The 18,353-nt window shown below is 41.2% G+C and overlaps 1 protein-coding gene across 1 annotated transcript in view; it reads right to left on the bottom strand.

Annotated features, from left to right (window-relative positions):
- The window catches only part of CASR (calcium sensing receptor), a 75,534-nt gene extending 60,948 nt beyond the window's left edge, over positions 1-14,586 (bottom strand). The window contains exon 1 of the mRNA XM_071572054.1: positions 14,388-14,586. The gene's annotated coding sequence lies outside the window, so the exon portion shown is untranslated. The remainder of the gene's footprint in view (positions 1-14,387) is intronic.
- Positions 14,587-18,353: the final 3,767 nt, after the last annotated feature.

Raw genomic sequence — 18,353 nt, forward strand, 5'->3', positions numbered from 1 at the left:
GAAGGAAACAATTTCAAACAAAACAAAGCACTCTATTAGCTCTTCTTCAAGGAATCAAGGGGAACACAAAACCAACATTAGCATTTGTAACCACTTTCTGAACTCAACCCATCAGCGACAGAAATATCACTAAGAAAACAGGAGTTTGAGGCATTTCAGTAAACAACCACAGCACTGAGATTTCGAGTGCTCACTGCATATGCCTAATTTCTTGCCAGCTTCATTTCTTGCTCTGTCATTTACTTGTGCAATGTTGAATGCAGCAAAAGGAATCCCTGCTTCCCTAGCCTGTAAATAGGTAATAATTAGCTTTGACCTCTTCTGTGGAGGATGGAGGACGTTGAGGCTGAATAATTGTTCCTCAGCAAAAGAACAGAATATTATTATATATAAAATTATGACAATGATACTGTGTACTCCTTGTGTAGCTTCTCTCCAAGGATCTAAGACTTCCTAACAAACATTAAATTAATCCTTGCTACCACACTCTTGCAAGACAAATGATTCTTTACTACAATTTATTTGCAAGCGGGAGAACATAATGAGCAGCTAATTTCTATGCACCTGATTTTAAAAAATGCTTTCATGATTTTATTTGTAAATGTTTATTTAATTTCCCAAAAGTTAAACTACGGAAAGTATACTATTTCATGCAAGTCTCTCTCCTCTCCTTCAGCTCCTTGAAGCCTTAGGACATCAAGCCTGTAAATTCAATTTCTGTGTCTGGAGGCTCAGCACTAATAGCTCTGTCTGGAACATCAGTATCAAGGGACCATGTCTTCAGAGTTTAGAGGAAGCCAGCAAAGAGCTTTCTGGAGAGATAGGGAAAATTTCTATTATTTATTTTAGAGAGAGATTATTAAGATGTGATGATTATAGGAGTGTATTATTTTTGTTATCAGCATCCCAGTATTACAGCATACACCAAAATTTACGTACAGATACAGAAAAAAAAATGCATTCACATCTCTATATAACTTGCCCAAATACTCTCTCCAGAAAAAATCCTGACTGCTCATTTCAGAATGAGCTGGTAATTAACCTCCCACCTCAGGTCCCATCATCATCTCCAACAGTTGTAAGTTGTTTAATCCCTGAGGCAAAAGGACTTCATATTTCTAATAGTAAGTCTCATCATTAGCAATGAATATTCTTACGGCTATGACTATGCATCATTAGTTTTCAAAAAACCATTTTTTGCAAGCCTGCTATATTCTTGGGCCAATACATTTTCACTGGGGTTTAAATTTTCCACTGAATGACACATATATCCAGAGTGTTTTTAAAAACACACACTGATTTCTTCTCTATCCTGACTGTAGGATTCAGTTGGGTAAGTTCCCCAAACATATCATTGTGCATACATTAAGACCAGCAGAAAGAGTCAATACTCAAACTATACTTAGGAGACAAAAACTGAGGATTGTCTTGCTGAAATCCAGAAATTCAAGTGCAATTGTTCCTTTTTCTTTTTCAAAGGTGAGTCACTTTTCACTCAACTGTTCTTACTGTGTGTGTTTGTCATCATATCTTCTATTGAGAACTATGAATCAGACACTACCATTGTTCAGATTTTTTGTATTTAGGTGATTAACATTTCTGGATTTATAAATATATGTTTATAGTTTGGTATTTAGTGTATTCATGTATTTAAAAACACATAAACCATCAGTGTGTCTGCCAGCCTGCTGTTCCTGGCTTCAGCCTTTCTAGTAAAACTATCAGCTTTGCTGCATCTTCTGGGATCTGGCCATGCTGAATAAATTTTGCATCATGTCAGCCCAGTGAAAATAAGCAGAAATAGTCTTTACTTGCAGCTTTAAAACAACACAGTTTCCAGGGAAAAAAACCCTGATGTCTCATTTTCAAGGACACAGATTTCAAGCCAGTGTGGTTACACAGGTCCATCACCTTAAGAAGTTCAGGCCTTGAGACAAGTTTACTGTTAATGCATTTGACACATTGCAATGGATCAACTACTGTAGTTAGATCAGCTCTCCCTAAGCCAGAGTATCTTATTTAGACCTGTAAAAATGTAGACCTATATAGACCTGTTTCTGATACAACTCTAGCAAAACAAATGGCTGAATAAAGACAGCTAGTAGGGAATGAAGAAATTAGGTGAAAGGAAGAACTGTTCTGGTACAACTTCTATATGCTTCCACAATTTGTCAAATCCTACCCTCATTTTTCCTTCAGAGCCATATAATCCAACATATTCTCAGTCCCCCTCTTCCCTATTCACACAGAACCATAAGAATTTGATGGTTTGTTTGTGAACACACTGACAGTCTGCTGAAATGCCCAGCTCAGGTCTGAAAGCTGGGCTTTTAACTTAAGGTGAAGAACACATCTCTCACCTGCGAAGCATGAACCTCCAAACACGCTTTCCAGACCACACAGCAAGAGGATTGAATCAAACTTACTAGTGTGGGAAAGGTGTGACAACAGGAAATGTAGGGGCACCGTGAGAAAAATGCACCAGAAACCAGGAGGCAGACAGAAAGAAGGGATAGCTTTGAACAAAGGTTCAAACTCTGTTCTAATTTATGAGTGCAGAAGAGTTGTTCAGACAAACAACACTTGTCAAACTTTCTTTCTCTTGATACTATGTGATCATAAAAGGATCCAATAGTTGTGGACATGCTTACTAATTTCTAAACTAATAATAATTTAAGACTATGGAATAGCAAACATTAAATGAAGAACTATGAAGGAAATTCATTCCTGGCATAAATTTCTAAACAAATATTAAAATCTGTGTAAAGGTAATTAAAATTTCAGGACCTGCTTTAAACATTACCTATGTTCAGTTTGTAATTATCTGATTGCTTATGCATGATTAAATCACCCTGTAGCTAGAGCAGGAGCTTTACCTCAAATCACAGCTGGACCTGAACAATTATTTTGCTATTTTGTTGAAATGAGCTAAAATAACTTCAGTCACAGCAGCACATGAACTAGGACTGAGCTGAAGAAATAACTGACTGAGCTCCACAACATGAGCTCAAATCTGTGCTGCTCTATTCATCCATTTTTTAATTTTTCATCTCAGTATAGAATGAATGAGAATGACCTTTTGATTTTTCAACTTGCTAAGATTCACTTTATCACGCAATCTGTATTTACACAGTCAGAGAGTATTCCCAGAATAATATCATGTCAGGCTCCTGTTATTGTAGTTTTATATGTATCTGTGTAGTCTTGGAACATGGAGAATGCTTCTGAAGAAATGGTCCCAGCAGACAGAGTGAGAAGGACAGGTCAGTTAGCAACATGCAGAGGAACCACAAGATCCTTTCTGCTTCTTCAGGCACTTAAGAAAAACAGAGGCATAGTGAGTAAGAGCTGAGATAAGGTTTGCAATTTTATGTAGTTATGAATTTTGTTCAGACTGAGGACATCTGCATATTTTTATATATAATTATTACTCTTAACCATTTAAGTTGCACTGTAACCATGCACCATGTTAAACAGATGTCAGGACTGCAGTGAGCTTTACAAACTAAATAAACTGTGGAAGAGAGGTTTATTTTTTGCCTCTCTAAGATTTACATAATCTATGCAGATAAGGATTTTATTGCTCTATTAATAAGAATTATAAGTAACAGAAAGCAATGAATCTAAGCATCTGTTACCACCCATAGATTAAACAGTTGACTGAGAAGAGACTATGTGCTGCAACAAATAATTACATGCAAGTAAATGTTGATGTACAAGTCATGCCCAGGTTCTCCAAGCTGTTCTTGGCATAAGACCAGAAGAGGTGAAACAAAAATAGTTTCATGTCATCTTTGGAGTTGCCCAAATCCAGTAACAAACAGAGGCCAGCCCCAGCCCTGCATGCCCCAGTGTAGCTACAGGACTGTTCTGTGTATCACCCACTTGCCTGTTGTTTCAACAGTGTATTTGATAGCTGAGGACCCTTGGGAGAATGTGAACTTTTAATTCTCAAAGGTATTTTCCTCAGGTATAGGAAACATTAAGGGAGCTGGCTGGTACAAAAAGAACCAGGTCCCTGGAATTTAGAAACATCTCAACTTAAAAATTGTCCTCCATGAACTTTTTGGATGAAACAATGCTGCAACATTAACTTAGAGCACCTACAATTAAACTGGCAAAAAAAGTATACAGGCAAAGCAGAGAGGCTATACAGGAAAGACAGGCAGAGTGTACAGGCAAGGCTACTGAGCGCAGCTCAAGGAGGACTTGGGGGTTTTGTGGATGAGAAGGCTGACATGACCCAGCAATGTGCACTTCCAGCCTGGAAAACCAACCATATCCTGGTTGGCCAGCAGGTCAAGGGAGGCAATTCTCCCCCTCTATTCCACTTCCATGAGACCCTACCTGGAGTACCACATTCACCAACATAAGAAATCTGGAGAAGATAAGTCTGAGGGGAGACCATATAGCAGCCTTCCAGTGCAAAAAGGGCTACAAGAAAGCTGCAGAGGGACATTTTACAAGGGGATATAGTGACAGGACAAGAGGAAATGGCCTTAAACTGAAAGAGCTTTAGAATAAATATTAGGAAGATATTCTTTACAGTGAGGGTGGTGAGACCCTGGAACAGGCTGCTCAAAGAAGTTGTGGATGTCCCACTCTTGAAAGTTTTCAAGATCAGGATGAATGGGGCTTTGAGCAACCTGATCTAGTGGAAGGCGTCCCTGTCCACAGCAGGGAGGTTGGAACTAGATGATCTTCAAGGTCCCTTCCACTCTAAACCATTCTATGATCCCAATGTGTTCAATTTTTACCAACCCACAGCACTGGAATGGAAAGATGAGAGACATAAGTTATCTAACACCACTGTCAGCTGTTGTAGTGAAACCATGTTCTCTTACTTAAGAGGTATAGGTCTCATCATCCTTTTCACCCACAGGATGTGAACTCTTGCTCACCTAAAATACTTCATTTAGGAGGAAATGTGCATTGTTAGGTATACACCAGCACTGCTGTGTTACATGCTTAACTAAGAATTATGAATTCTCTTTCCTTCCTAGTTATAAGGTTATTATATACCTGAATAATTTTTATGTTGCTTTGCTCCTGAAGAAGCCGGTCTAATGTTAGTGTAAATCATCATAGAGGTATGTTAGCTGGCAATTATGGCTAAAGCCAGAGAGAAATTACCAAAAGAAAAAAAAAACTTAAAAGCACAAATCCCAAAGAGAAACAAAATATTTAGGCTTTTACATGTTTCATATGCTCATCAAAAATTCCTCCTTTTTATCTTCGGGCCTGGAAATCAGATCATTTTTCAAACTTGAACGCAAGTTGCCATCTAAACCTGTATTTAGATTAATGACATGAATATGAATGTAAGTACCTAACAATAGAAATCTGAACCTGAAAATTATAGTTGTGTATGTTTTCTACTTGATAATCCTTGATACAAAATGGGAACATGTTATGCTATAATTAGACATTTTTAAAAGCTCTTTCAGATCTCTGGATGAAAGACAGTATCTGGATGCCAAGCTGTTGTCAACCTTTTTTACTGTCTGGAATTGTGTGTTCAAATCCTGGCTCTGTCAACCCCACCCTTCTTATTTCTGAGACAGCTATTTCAATGTGTTCTGATTTACTACAAGCAGAGCTTTCAAATAAGGCCATATAATGTAGGGCTGTTTCAAATACTGCCTATAAAAACAAAATCTTAATACTCCACATGCGTTGCACACAAGTATATTCTTTATAATTTACAAGATCTTACTGTTTTTAATGGACATCCCTCCAAACTTACCTGCCAGTTTGCAAACTGCTAACAGCAAGAGCAGATTGTCAGAACAAACTGCACCCTCAGTGTCACCTACACTATTCTGTGTTCCCCAGGTTGTTGGTACAGCTGTCAACAATTTTCAGTTACATGTCACTAGTTCTTTGGGCAAGGCACATGAAGAGAGAGGATACAAATTGTTGTGTCAGCTCTGCTGTTTTTGCAATGTTAACAGAAACTACAGCACCAAGATTTCCTTTAGTGTTTAGTAACTGCACCGATCACCTTGGTGAGCATCGCAACAGACATATTGATTAAGAAACTGAGATTACTACAAATCCCTTCTCAGATTAACATTTCTCTTAAAAAATTCTGACCACTAACTATCATGGCATTGCTTTTAGGAAAGATATTTTGGCCAAACTATAAAACTTTGGGAAAAATAAGTAATTTCAGAGTAAGTAATTTACATTATTTCCATATAGTGGCATTAAAATAATCTATTCCTCAGTAATAATCTTTGTGAATAGTATTTTCTTGCAGGATGTCATTGGGATCCTTAGAGTCATTTGCCAGGCACTGTCACCAACCTAAAGGTTCCTAAAAATGTCACCACATGCAGATATAACTAGCAATAGTCCCTACCTGAAACCAGTGCTATTCTGACATGTCATTAACAGAGATTAAGTCTATTTCTACAAAATAACATTTTGATGTACAGTGCAAAGAATAAGTTATTAGGGGAGAAAGAAGGAAGACATTATATAGGAAAAGTGTCTCATCCTCACACAAACAACAAACGGAGCACTCAGCCTCATGGGCTTCTCTTGTTTCACCTCATTGACCCCATTCACTCCAACAGCCATGCAAGGGACAATGTTCTTCCCACATTTCCTTTAGGTCTGAGAGAGCAGGCAGCACCAGCTCTATGCCTCTGTCAACTCCCACTCCACCACTGCTTCTTGTCAGGTCTCCACATCTGCTCCCAGCCCTCTCACTACTGCTGGTTTCAATGCTAACAACTGCAGCATCTCTCATTGCACTGTGCTGCCAGCTACGGTGCTGACGATAAAACATCAGATACGTCCTACTTAGCTAGAGGAATTCCAGTTTGACAAAGGGTGGAAAATGCCTAGATCAGGCCCCTACCTGAATAGTTTCAGCTCTATCACTGCACACAAAGTCCAGCAACATGGAGAACCACTGCACTTCTCTCCATATTGTTGTTCACCAATGACAATGATCAGAATATATGGATATTACTAGTTACACTGAGCTTCTTCCCATTAAGAGTGCCTTGTGTTCAGTTTTTGCTGACCTTCACAAAATACTTCAGTGCCCCAACTGGAAACTGAAATAGACTCTATGAAAGTGAAACTAACTACAGCAAAACAACTACCAAAAACTTAATGTGCTTTGTTCTGGCTACTTGCAATATATGGTGACAGATCCTGCCTGTGTCAGATTCCAGTGACAGTTACTGATGCATCCATGGTCAGAGCTCAAAGTCAGCAAGAATCTACCTATGACTTTGGTGATTTCATACCATGTGGTTTCATTTGAACCTTAGTTTTCAATTTAAACTAAACACTTTGCCTTTCATGGCTGTGAACCAAAAGACTTCAGTACTTAAGTATAGTAAAACAAATACAGCAAATGTTGCACAAGTTCCAGAAGAGGAATGGATTGCAGTTACTAACACTGAGGAACTAAAGCTCAGGTCCTTGAAAGTTCTTGAGATACTCATCATCCTCTTTAGACACAGAGATTTTTCCACCCCTACAAGTGTCATCCAGCTGCTACTTAAGCCTGGAGGGTTGAGATCTCATCTCTGCAAGTCAGCAGACTGACACTGTGCTTCCTGCACCACTTGATAGAGATACACTGCTCAAACCTCTCCATTGGAAGCTCCCAGGCAGAGTATTCAAAGAATGTGGTCTGATCTGATTGTGGAAGAGGGAGGCTAAAGGCCTCTTTTTAAGATTAAGCAGAGCTTTCTGACTGACCAATGCTTTCAAAGGCTTAGGTATGAAAATGTCCATGAAAATGGATATGACACTCCAGAGACCATTAACTATGCAAATGCTGCTTCCTGAGAAATGGAAGCAGTAGTAATTGTACTCTAGCTAGCTGCTGAAATTACTCAACCCAAGACTATCTCAGGAAGCAAAAAACACTTAATATGTTACCAATATATTTGTTAGAGACAGAAATCTAAATCATATGAAGAATTCATGCTTATGCATTCACACACCACTGATAATGTTTGTAACCTCATTACAGTGCTTTATGGAAAATGTACTTAAAAGACATTATGGCACAACAAGTGGAACCTATTTCTGTTATTTAGAAAGCTGATTTTCATACTCGGTTTGCCATTCACTAACTGGATCCATCCCCTTCGATCTCTAATACTTAGAATAGGAGAATTACAGTTGCCTCCCAAAGGTAAGGTAAGGACTGTGGGCAGGTTCCCTGAAATAATAAACACAGGCAGCAGAAGATTTAGTATTACAGCTTGGTTTATAAATCTGTGCATTTTCCCTAGACTGAAGGCCACTGAATGGAGGAAATTCATCAGCAGGGTATGACATTTTGTAATTTGTGCAAGAATTTGACAGTCTTGCAAAATATATGGCTATGCAGAAGGTGTAAAATATCAGTGGGACTTATATGTGGCATAGATTAATTGTCTTTGAGCAGATTGTTGTCTTTCCAGCACAAAGTTCCTGTAAAGAACAACTTCCACAATTCAAAACACTTACAAAACACTCGTGTAGAAAGAATGGCATCTGAACAGCTGCAACACTGCATTGTGTAGAGGTTACTGCTTGGTGTATAGTTAGTACAGCTTAGTTAAATCTCTCCTCAAAGGCTAGATGTAAAACATGTTCTAAAATGTAAACAAAGAGAGAGATCTGAAAACTGTATTGCTGTTGCCAGGCTTGGACTGCTTGGCTTGCTTAGGGTTAGTCACAAGGCACTAAGGAGTACCAATAAGGATATGTTCAAAGCATTAAGAAACACATGCAGCTAAATTGGTCACCTTGAAAGCAGCAACCATAGCAGCCTGAGTGTGGTACCTGTGGACCCATTCACTCCTGGCTTCCCACAACAGGGTTTCAAGCAGTGCCAAAGAACTGAGCAGAAATGTGTTTGTGTGTGGCAAAGACAGCAATGAGGTGAAAGGTGGAAGAAGATGGGAACAAGGCGGCAATCCCTGACACAAGAACCAACTACTGAGGCATTAGTCTAGACATTTAAACCTGCCTACACAGTGCCTCACTAGAATATCAGAGGTATTGGGTCTGACAGATGTGCCACAGGAAATGCAAAAGATTCTTCTTCTTCTGGGGTGCAGCAGCTGCAGTTTAGTTGTTGTACTTTGTCTACCTGAAATGGTATTCACTGAGGTACCTGAATCCTTCTGGGAAGATGCAAGGGTGTGTGATACCTCAGGCCCTAATGTGTAAATTCACTGATGAATCCCATCACCACCAGGCCTCAACTTCCTTTTTTCCTTGCCTCTGTGGAGTTTTGTGCAATGGACCATGTGAACACAGCCATGGATGGATGCTTCTCTGGAGGTCCTGAGTCTGGTGAACACTTTGACACTAACAGCCAGTATGAGATACAGATCTGTTGCACATTCACTGAAACAGTTAGTCTGCTCCCACCCCTGATTGTTCCAGTTGGTACTAGAGCCAGGAGCAATGGGGCTAGAGGAAATAATGGGGCTAGAGGAAATACTCCCATAGTATTACATTCATCCATTCATTACATTGTCTTCAGGGATGTTGCTTTACACAGGCAGTTCTCAAACAAACAAACTTCACAAACAAATGCTTAATTAATGGTGCCAGACCACGGGTGAGCCAGAGGGTAGGAAAAGAGGAAAGGGATATTAATGTCCCCATTTTCAGGAAGACTACGGTTACAAGGTAAAAAGGAAAGCATAGAGGACAGAAAGCAGAAAATACACGTTAGATAGTACTTCTTGGAGGAAAGGACTACATCTGTTAAGCTCTGCCTTGAGATGATGACATGAAATTGAAAAATTAAAAGTCTTTCATCTTCTTAACCTAATCTGCCTGAGACAACTTCAGCACCCTATGACAGGGACCAGCTCTCTTTTGTGTTTGCAGAGCATACTGTAGACCACTATACTGGTTTATGACATGTCCTAAGTGCAGACAAGAAACAGGTCAGAAGCCCCACTACTTGCCAAACCCAGCAGACTGCTCTGGGCAGCGTTGTGGTGCTAGAAGGACTTGCTGACAGAAGGCAGAAATCCAGCATCACTGCTTACAGCAGGAATGACACTTCAATATTAGATTTTACTTTGGGTTGCTTCTAAATGTTCTGCTTCTCATAAGATGTATGTAAAGAAATCCCAAACCCCAATGTTTTACTTCAAGATACCAACTGTCCAAGTACAGCAGCAGCACAATAGGCAAAAAGACATCAAGTGTCAAAGTCTTTCAAATAAAAGTGCGCTTTCTGGAGATTAATAGACCTATATGTTGATTATTCATGTTAAACATCTGGAAAAAAAATCTGACATCAACTGTCTTAAATTTAGTGAATTCTTGTGAATCTGTTATCTATCCTTCAAAGATCCCATATTGTTATTTTCAAGTAGTAAATTTAACTAGGAAAATTTACTAAACTGATCCCATAATTTAAGTTGTAGAGAATTAATTTTTATTCATGAGAGGTCACTTGATGTGCTCCTAACTTATTAAGATGAAATAACTCTTTTTAGATGCTGAATACTGTTAGAAGTCTCAAAAATAGTGTACTTGTGCAAACTATTACAGAAAATAATAAAGTCCATCAATGAATTCCTGTAGATGGTATCACAGTCACTGAGTTAATTTTTTTAAAAATAGAAGCCAATAAACAGTTTAGCTGCAATGAACAGAGTATTCAGGTAACTTACCTACTGTTTTGTTTGCGAGATGTCTTTGTATTGACTGACTTTTACCATTTATTTGAGGACTCTCAGAGTACCTTCTGCTTGACGCATAGCTAATCATTTTTGAGAGGACTGAATTCCATTTCATGACTGTCTACATGCTGCATCATAAATTCAAGACTACACACTCCCTTCTCTCCACTGATCTCCCACAGATGCCAAAAGGAAGCTTGTACAGAGATCAAAGGAAGAATTTGGGCTCTGTGTAGTAAAATAAAACTTTCAGTTGTTATTTTTTACATCACATTCAGAACTGCTCACTGGAAAATGTTCTCTTTGCTAGCATTATTGCCACCCTTGCTTCCTCTCTCTTTTTGTGTTCCCCATCCATCTTTCTTTCCTCTGTCTTCTTTTTCTTCTCTGTATGTGTCATGACAGATTCCTGCTCCCTGTGTATTGTGTTGCAATGCTCACTGTTAGCATGCAGAGTGTCACCATTAACCACCAGTACCTGCACTCTGACATTAACCACCAGTACCTGCACTCTGACAAGTCCTAAGGAGCACAGGTCTATCTCCAAACTAAGGACCCAGCACAATCACCCTCACTTTGTGCTAAAGAGAATATTGTGTATCTATATGTGCAATGTCACACCTCTGTTTAGCAGTACTGGACCCCCTGCTCTGTTTTTCAAGAAGCAAAAATGAGAACCCAGGCACTTACTAACTGCCTGACCCCTATCAAACACTCACATGGGTGTTCAGTGTCTTGTCCATCAAAGTATCCAGCACCAAGTAGTCTCTGTCCCCAGAGACAGGTTAATATGTCAGACTCAAGTGCCCCAAAGTAACCATTAATAAATAAAAATTACCAAGTTCAGTAGCATAAAGTTTTCCCTCCAATTCCCAAATGGATTTAGATCAGTTGAGCTGGTTTCAGACACAGGGGATCCAGCTATAAGGACCAACTGAAAGTTGAAGAACAGACAAGTGGCTAACTGACCCTTTGCATCACAACAGTCCATTGAACAATACTGAAAGTGGTGGGAAAAAGGATCAGAAACTTTTAAACCCATGTTTTGCCTGTTCCCATATGGCAACCATACCGTGAAACAATACAAAGCTTTTTGCATGGAAATCCCAGTGTGTTTTAGAAGCTCCTATTTCCAACCAAGATATTTGTAACAAGTCTGTGTGAGGTATGGTTCTTATCCTCACTTTTGAAACTGGAAAACTGAAAGAAAATTGTTTGCTTGATGTCAGTGTCCAAGCCTGGAACAGGTTCTGAAATTGTCTTTACAATTGAGTCATGTTGTCTTCACTATCATTTAATTTACATATTAAGAGATTACAATCTCATATTTTGTGAGCCGAGCAGTTTATCTATCTTAACTTTCTCAGCTGAGCAAAAAAACCTGTTTATAAGGAATTAGCCTTGAAACATCAGCAGAGACAATTTTGGTACTAAAGCTGCCACCTCTCTGACAATGCCCTCCCTCAGTCAATAATCGCTGAAAAATGTTCTCAAAAACGTCGGCACAAATTACTGCAGGTAAGGCATTCTGCACTCTTGCAGTTAATAAGTGACTGAGAAAGCCTATCAACTTATGCAGAAGAGGTTGTTTGCAACCAACAATAGATGCAACAGTTCTCAATCAACATGTAGATGGAATGAGAGTGAACTGAAAAGGTCCCTCTGTCTCACTTGACATTTTTCCTCATATTTCAGAAGATAATTCTAACAAGATTATCAAATATCAAGAAAATAGTGAGGTTTGAGAATGGCAGAAATGCTGTTAGACTGACAAACCTGGGATCTGAATTCTTTCATTGAGCCATTAAATTTAGCACAAGAATAACTGCACAACTGTCAATATTGCTTTATTGCTGCTTTGAGAATTATGTCAGAATTTTGCCTGCATGCAACCCACTCCATCACTACCCTTTTTGAGAGGTTACAGGTAGGACAGTGTGGTGCCAAATACTGTGATAAGATTTGACACACACCTGGGTACAGAGCCAGGATCATCCTGTTAATTTTACAGTTGACTCCAAACATCATCCTTATCCTGCCCTAGAATGAAAGAAATTGCTTTGGGATGCTCTCTATGCTTGCTTGTCAAACTGCCATAATCAATCTGCTTTAAAACTGACTACTCTTCAACAACTTCAATTACATCAATTAAATCTAAACTAGATTTTAAAACAATGTTTCATCTGAACAGCCATCAGATCCCTTCACCACTGCTCAGTAACCATATTCTAATAATAATCCTACTAATTTTTCCACTCTCACAACTAGAAGAGATGTATGGATCTGGACTTCACATCACAGGGATCAATGGCCAGACTCTACTGAATGCACAGGGAACAGAAATGGTTATATTCCTGAGGCTGGAACTTGCATTTGTCATTGAAAAGAGAGCTTAATCCTGCAGCATGGTGAGACGAGAAGCACAGGACAGTAAGTGAAAAGAGTCCACAGTTGCCCAGCCTCAGACTAAATCAAGATCAGGAGTTAAGGGCTCTAATTTCCACAATTAGCATAAATACTTTCAGAGGCGCTACATTGCCTGGGAAATAGGCTAAGCAACGCCTCACTAACACTCCCTTGACCTTGCCCCTCCCAGTACATCCTCTGAATTTACACCAGGTGGTGAAACTCGAGCAGAAGGCAAAAAAGTCCCGACAGTGACAGAGACGCTTCTCAAAAGGGGGAATCAGGAGAAGCTTTCAAAGACCCCCACGACACATGACCAAACAGTACACTGTTCATGGCTAGGAGATGTAGGGCTACTAGCCCTACTAGCTTCCCCTCCTGCTCCTCTGAATCCAGCCCGGGGCGTCCAGCAATATCAATTCTAGTTTGCACCAGAGCTGCAGAGAAACGCACATAGAGATGGGTTTGGGACAGAGCCGGACAGGAAGGAGGATGGCTGTGCAAAATTTACCACCCGTTTCAAGCGGGGAAAAAACACCAGCAAAAAGGGAAACACTTCAAACAAATATATGAAAATAATTCTAAGTATCATATCCTGCATCCACATAAGTAAAAATGAAGATATTAAGGACAGATTCATTAGGTTTTAGAAACTCTTTTCAGACATATGTTGAAATTTTTTTGAGTAGTGCTAGGACCTTCCAAAACTCCTAATTGTGTTATAAATTGGTTTGCAAGATGGTGCTACTACCCGCTTTCTATCAGGATCACTGAGGTGATTTTTTTTTCCCCAGCGCGTGCGATTTCAGTAAAGCAACCTGTTGCTCTTTAAAGTTTTGTTATGAATTACTGTTCTTACCCTTAATATTATTTCTTGATAACTTCAGCCAGAGAAAACACCTCGGACCTCTACGGAAATTTCTCCTTTTGCCTGATCCTATGTGTATGAGAAACCACCCTGCCCAAGATTTGGGGAGGGGAGACGGAGGGGTCCCTCCGTGGAATTACGTCTGCATCTGGCGCGGCCGGACGCGCTCAGCCTGAAATGCCCCCGGTTCCCCGTCGCCCTCGGCTCTCTCCCCACGCCGCCTCGCCGGGGTTCTGCTGCCGCAGGTGTCAGCACCCCCAAAGCCAGACCCTGGAGCATCCCTTCCCGCCTCGCCCCCCGTCCAGACCCCGCAGGCTGCGCCCCGTCCCTTCCCCGAGCGCCCCCAGCCCCCAGCGCGGGCGGGCTGGCCCCTGCGGCAGCGCTGCCCGCCCCGGCCCCGCTTCCCCTCCCGGGTGCGACCCACCTGCCCGCGCCCCGCTCACCTCCTGCCGCCGCCGGGGCCGCTCCTGCCGCCACCAGCTGCTGCCCTAACTCCGGCGCTGGGCAGGGCGGCGGCAGCAGCATCCCCTGCCGGCCCCCCAGCTGCCGCGGCGGCACTTGCAGCCTCACGGGAACCGGCGGCGAGGGGAGGAGGGGGTTGGGGGAGAGAGAAACCCCTGGCCAGGGCCCCGTCCCAGCCCTCCCCGCCGCCTCCGGCACCGGGTCTGCTCCCACGAGCCACGCAATGCGGGGCGGGCGGCGGCGGCGACCGCGGCGACCCTGCCGGGCGCTCCTCGCTCCGCTCCGCGCCGCCCCGCGCCCGCAGGTGGCGGCTGCCCCGGGCAGGGCATCGCGCGTACCGCCCAGGAGGCGCGGGGAGGTGGGATATCTCTCCATGAACCTTCCCGTGGCCGCGCTTCGGACGCTGACCCGCGGGAGAGTTCCCTACGCGGCGACGGCGCTGCTGCCTGGTCCTGTTGGTGCCCGTGTACCCCGGGCACATACCCCTGCAGCAGGAAGCTACTGGGGGTAAAACAAAAGAAAACAAAAAAAAGCATCGATCTCTCAGCTTTCTTTTCAAGACTGGAGTCTTCTTCCAGGTCATAGCGAAAAAGTCTGGCCACCTGTTGAATGCTATTCCCTTGTACCTGAGGTCCGTGCAGTGAAGACACCAGACACCTGTATCTCTTGAAGATGAAAATCCTCATCTTACTCTGCACAGTTAAAATGTTGTGTGTTTGTGTGGGTATGAACAGCTCCAAATCTGCTGTACCTACCAGTTTATTTGGGTCTTAAGAATTGAAATGCAGAGAATGAAATGTTTTCATTATTATTTGCTAGCACTTACTTCACTGCTTTCTGAGTCCAAAGATCTGCCAACACTGTTTGAGAGCAACACTGTCTTTTGAGAGCAACACTGTCATTATACCATTTATATCTGAAAACCTTTAATCTCATAAAATGCCTTTTTAAGGAAGAGAGGCACATAACCCTGTACACAGACTCTTGTGCCATTCTACAGCCCAATCAAAGAGATCTGGATCTGTCCTGAGCATACAGTTTTCATTTGCCAAATAATAACAACAAAAATGTTCTTAGAGTTGTGCTGTATTGGTTAGAATGACATTCAGAATATATTAAAAGTGTACTGTATTTCATCTTGAAGAGGTGACAGAGACCTTTGCTTCTGAAGGAGATCCATGAGACTTAACTTTAGTGAATGTCTAGTCCATACATTACTGCAGAATTACCCACAGACTTGAAGTCACCTATGTCCTCAAATAGCATTTCATGTATTAGGGTGCAGCTAATTTTGGTAAATAATTGTTTTTTACTTTCCTGCTTCCACTGCAGTCCAGTAACTTTTTAAGAAATTGATCATCATCCTTATGATAGTTCATACAGTATAATTGCACAATCATCATGAAATGACTGCAATTACTTCTCAGATTAAAAAAAAATTACTGATTGCAAAGGTGAAGGAATAGCTTCCTTAATTCTCAATCATGCTTAACTGAAGATACTTCCAAATACAAGGTCTACAAATTCAGAAAATTCCCTACTAAGGTTAAATTAAAGTTTGATTTATAGACCCAAGAAAACCTAACACTTCCCTGCAGAAGACAAAAGTGTTAAGGTTTCAAATCCCAAATCAAAATAAAATTCTGTTTGAAGAAACAGTAGAGATTTCTTTGTGCACCAAGTATTTAGAGTCAGGTTCTTCAGGACCATGCTGTAGCATGGCAATGAGACTAAGGTGTGTTGTTTTTTTTAAGGCTGTTCTCTGGTTATGCAGAAACTTGAGGAGAACAGGAAGTTGGTTATTTTAAGTAATTTTATAGCTATAGGACAGAGACAGAAGAGATGAAATGAAACAAAACCTTTTAAATGGCAAATGATCCAGGACAGATACCATGTTGTGGTACCATCCAAAACTTCCACAAAATCTTTAAGTCAGATACTGCTGTATTCATTGCTGCACTACCCCCACATAGACAAGCATGCAATTTTTGCCATAGGGGTTTGTGGCCCAGTACTTGAGGCACGGTTGTATTAAATAAGAAACAATGTAACAGATTTTTTAAAAAATTATCTCAATATTAATTGTATCTCCCCATTATCTGTGATGTCATCACAGTGTGATGGCTTCTTCAACCATGATAGTAGCAACAGAGCAAAAACTGTTTCCACCAATAAAAACAGGACAATGGAGAGGCAGTAGGACAACCCATAGAGACAGTCCGTGATCTGGCTGGACAACTCTTTGCTTTCTAAACCTTAGTGACACAAGCCAAGGTAATAAAATCACATCCATTCAGGGCCCTTCTATTTAAGCCTGAGCAATGTGACAGGCATTCTTCCTCTTTCTCACCTACAGAGTTCAAGCAGACCACACCAGAATGCACTTTGTCAGTAACCCCTGAGGTCCCAGTGTTCTGGGGAGCCCAGCCAGGATGCAGAAGGCTCAGTTCCTCTTGTGTCTAAACAGATTTTAACCCTTATCTCTCACTTAGCAAGGAAATAGCCTAGACAGCTGGCCACAGAGCATTTCAGAGGAAGAATTACCTATGCTGTCCTTTTGAAACCCACATTATCCTTCATTTTCTTTCAAATGACCTCATTTTATTTTGAATTAGGTGGGAAGAAAGAGTAAGCTACTGACTCCAAGGAAATACTGACAGTCTGAGTCCTGTGCTAATGACTGCTGATTGCAGTTGTGTAGTCACTCCTTGCAGAAGAATCTGACAGTTTTAGTAGAGACTCTGGATCCGAGCCAGTTTCAGTAGTGACTTGGGAGAGATTTGGAAGCTAGGTCTTATATCCCAGCTTCTCTCTGCCTTTGCCATCTACAACAAAGACTTAAAACACAGCATAAAAATACAAAGTAACATCCAAATATCTTATTTTTATTATTTAATTCCCTCTTTATTGCAATACTAAACAGCATTAGTAGCTCAGTGATACAATGCCTGAGAACGAAGGAAAACAACTAATACTGAGGATCACTTCTTCAAAGGCATTTAAGAAAGCAAAAAGAAAATTAATACACAGAATGACAGAGAACAAACAACCCTTAGTTTCTTTCAAACTACAAGTCAAAACCACAGTCTGGACCCATAAGGCCTAAACCAGCTCTCAAGTCCAACAGTTAAACAAGGAGAAGCTGGGAAGGGCTGAGATGGAATTCCAGACCTAAGGATAAAGGAGAGAAAAGCTGTTGTGGCAAGAGACTTCTCTGGTTTCTGTGATAGTGTGGTCACCTCAACTGCACTGTGGCCTTCAGGGTTTGATCTCAAAGGATCAAAGGCTGTATTGTCAAGCCAGTCTGCTAAGTTGCAGCAGGTCCTTTATGATGGAAAGGCATCTGTGGCATCAGTGGGGAGACTCTTCAGGGAGAGTCTCAGGGAATCTCACAGAACAAGAAGAGAGTTCAGAGAGACAGAAGGGTGCTCAGAAACAGCTACTTTCCTTTTGCAAGAGTTTTGTTTGATTGCAGGGCTCATATGGTTTTCAACTGTGTATCATCAGATGCTCAGGCATGTTTAGCAACTCAGTCAAAAGCAGGTTGGGAGACAGGTGGGCAACTGCTGGGAAGGACTCCTGGAGAAGACCATTGATTGGAGTGGCATCTGTAATCAGTTGGACTTACTGAGGATTTATGTGTGTAGCACAACTTACTGTGCAAAATCAAGGCAAACAGGGTCTCATGGGCTGTATTTTGGGGCACACTGGGGCAAGTTATGTTGGCTGATGATTGTTTTGATGATGTCTCTGATGATTCCTGATCAGGAATAATGGCTCTGTTGGATGACATTATACATACATCTTACACCATCTCTGTGTATGACTTTTTCTATCCCAAATATCCTAGTGAATAGCAAGGGCAGGGAATGTGCAGGTGCCATGAAGTGACAGTCTCACAAAGGTATGGTGAGGTCATTTGTTGATGTGAGCAAAGCTTGTAAGAC

This window comes from Pithys albifrons, chromosome 1 (genome assembly GCF_047495875.1).
Source record: "Pithys albifrons albifrons isolate INPA30051 chromosome 1, PitAlb_v1, whole genome shotgun sequence".
NCBI lineage: Eukaryota > Metazoa > Chordata > Aves > Passeriformes > Thamnophilidae > Pithys > Pithys albifrons.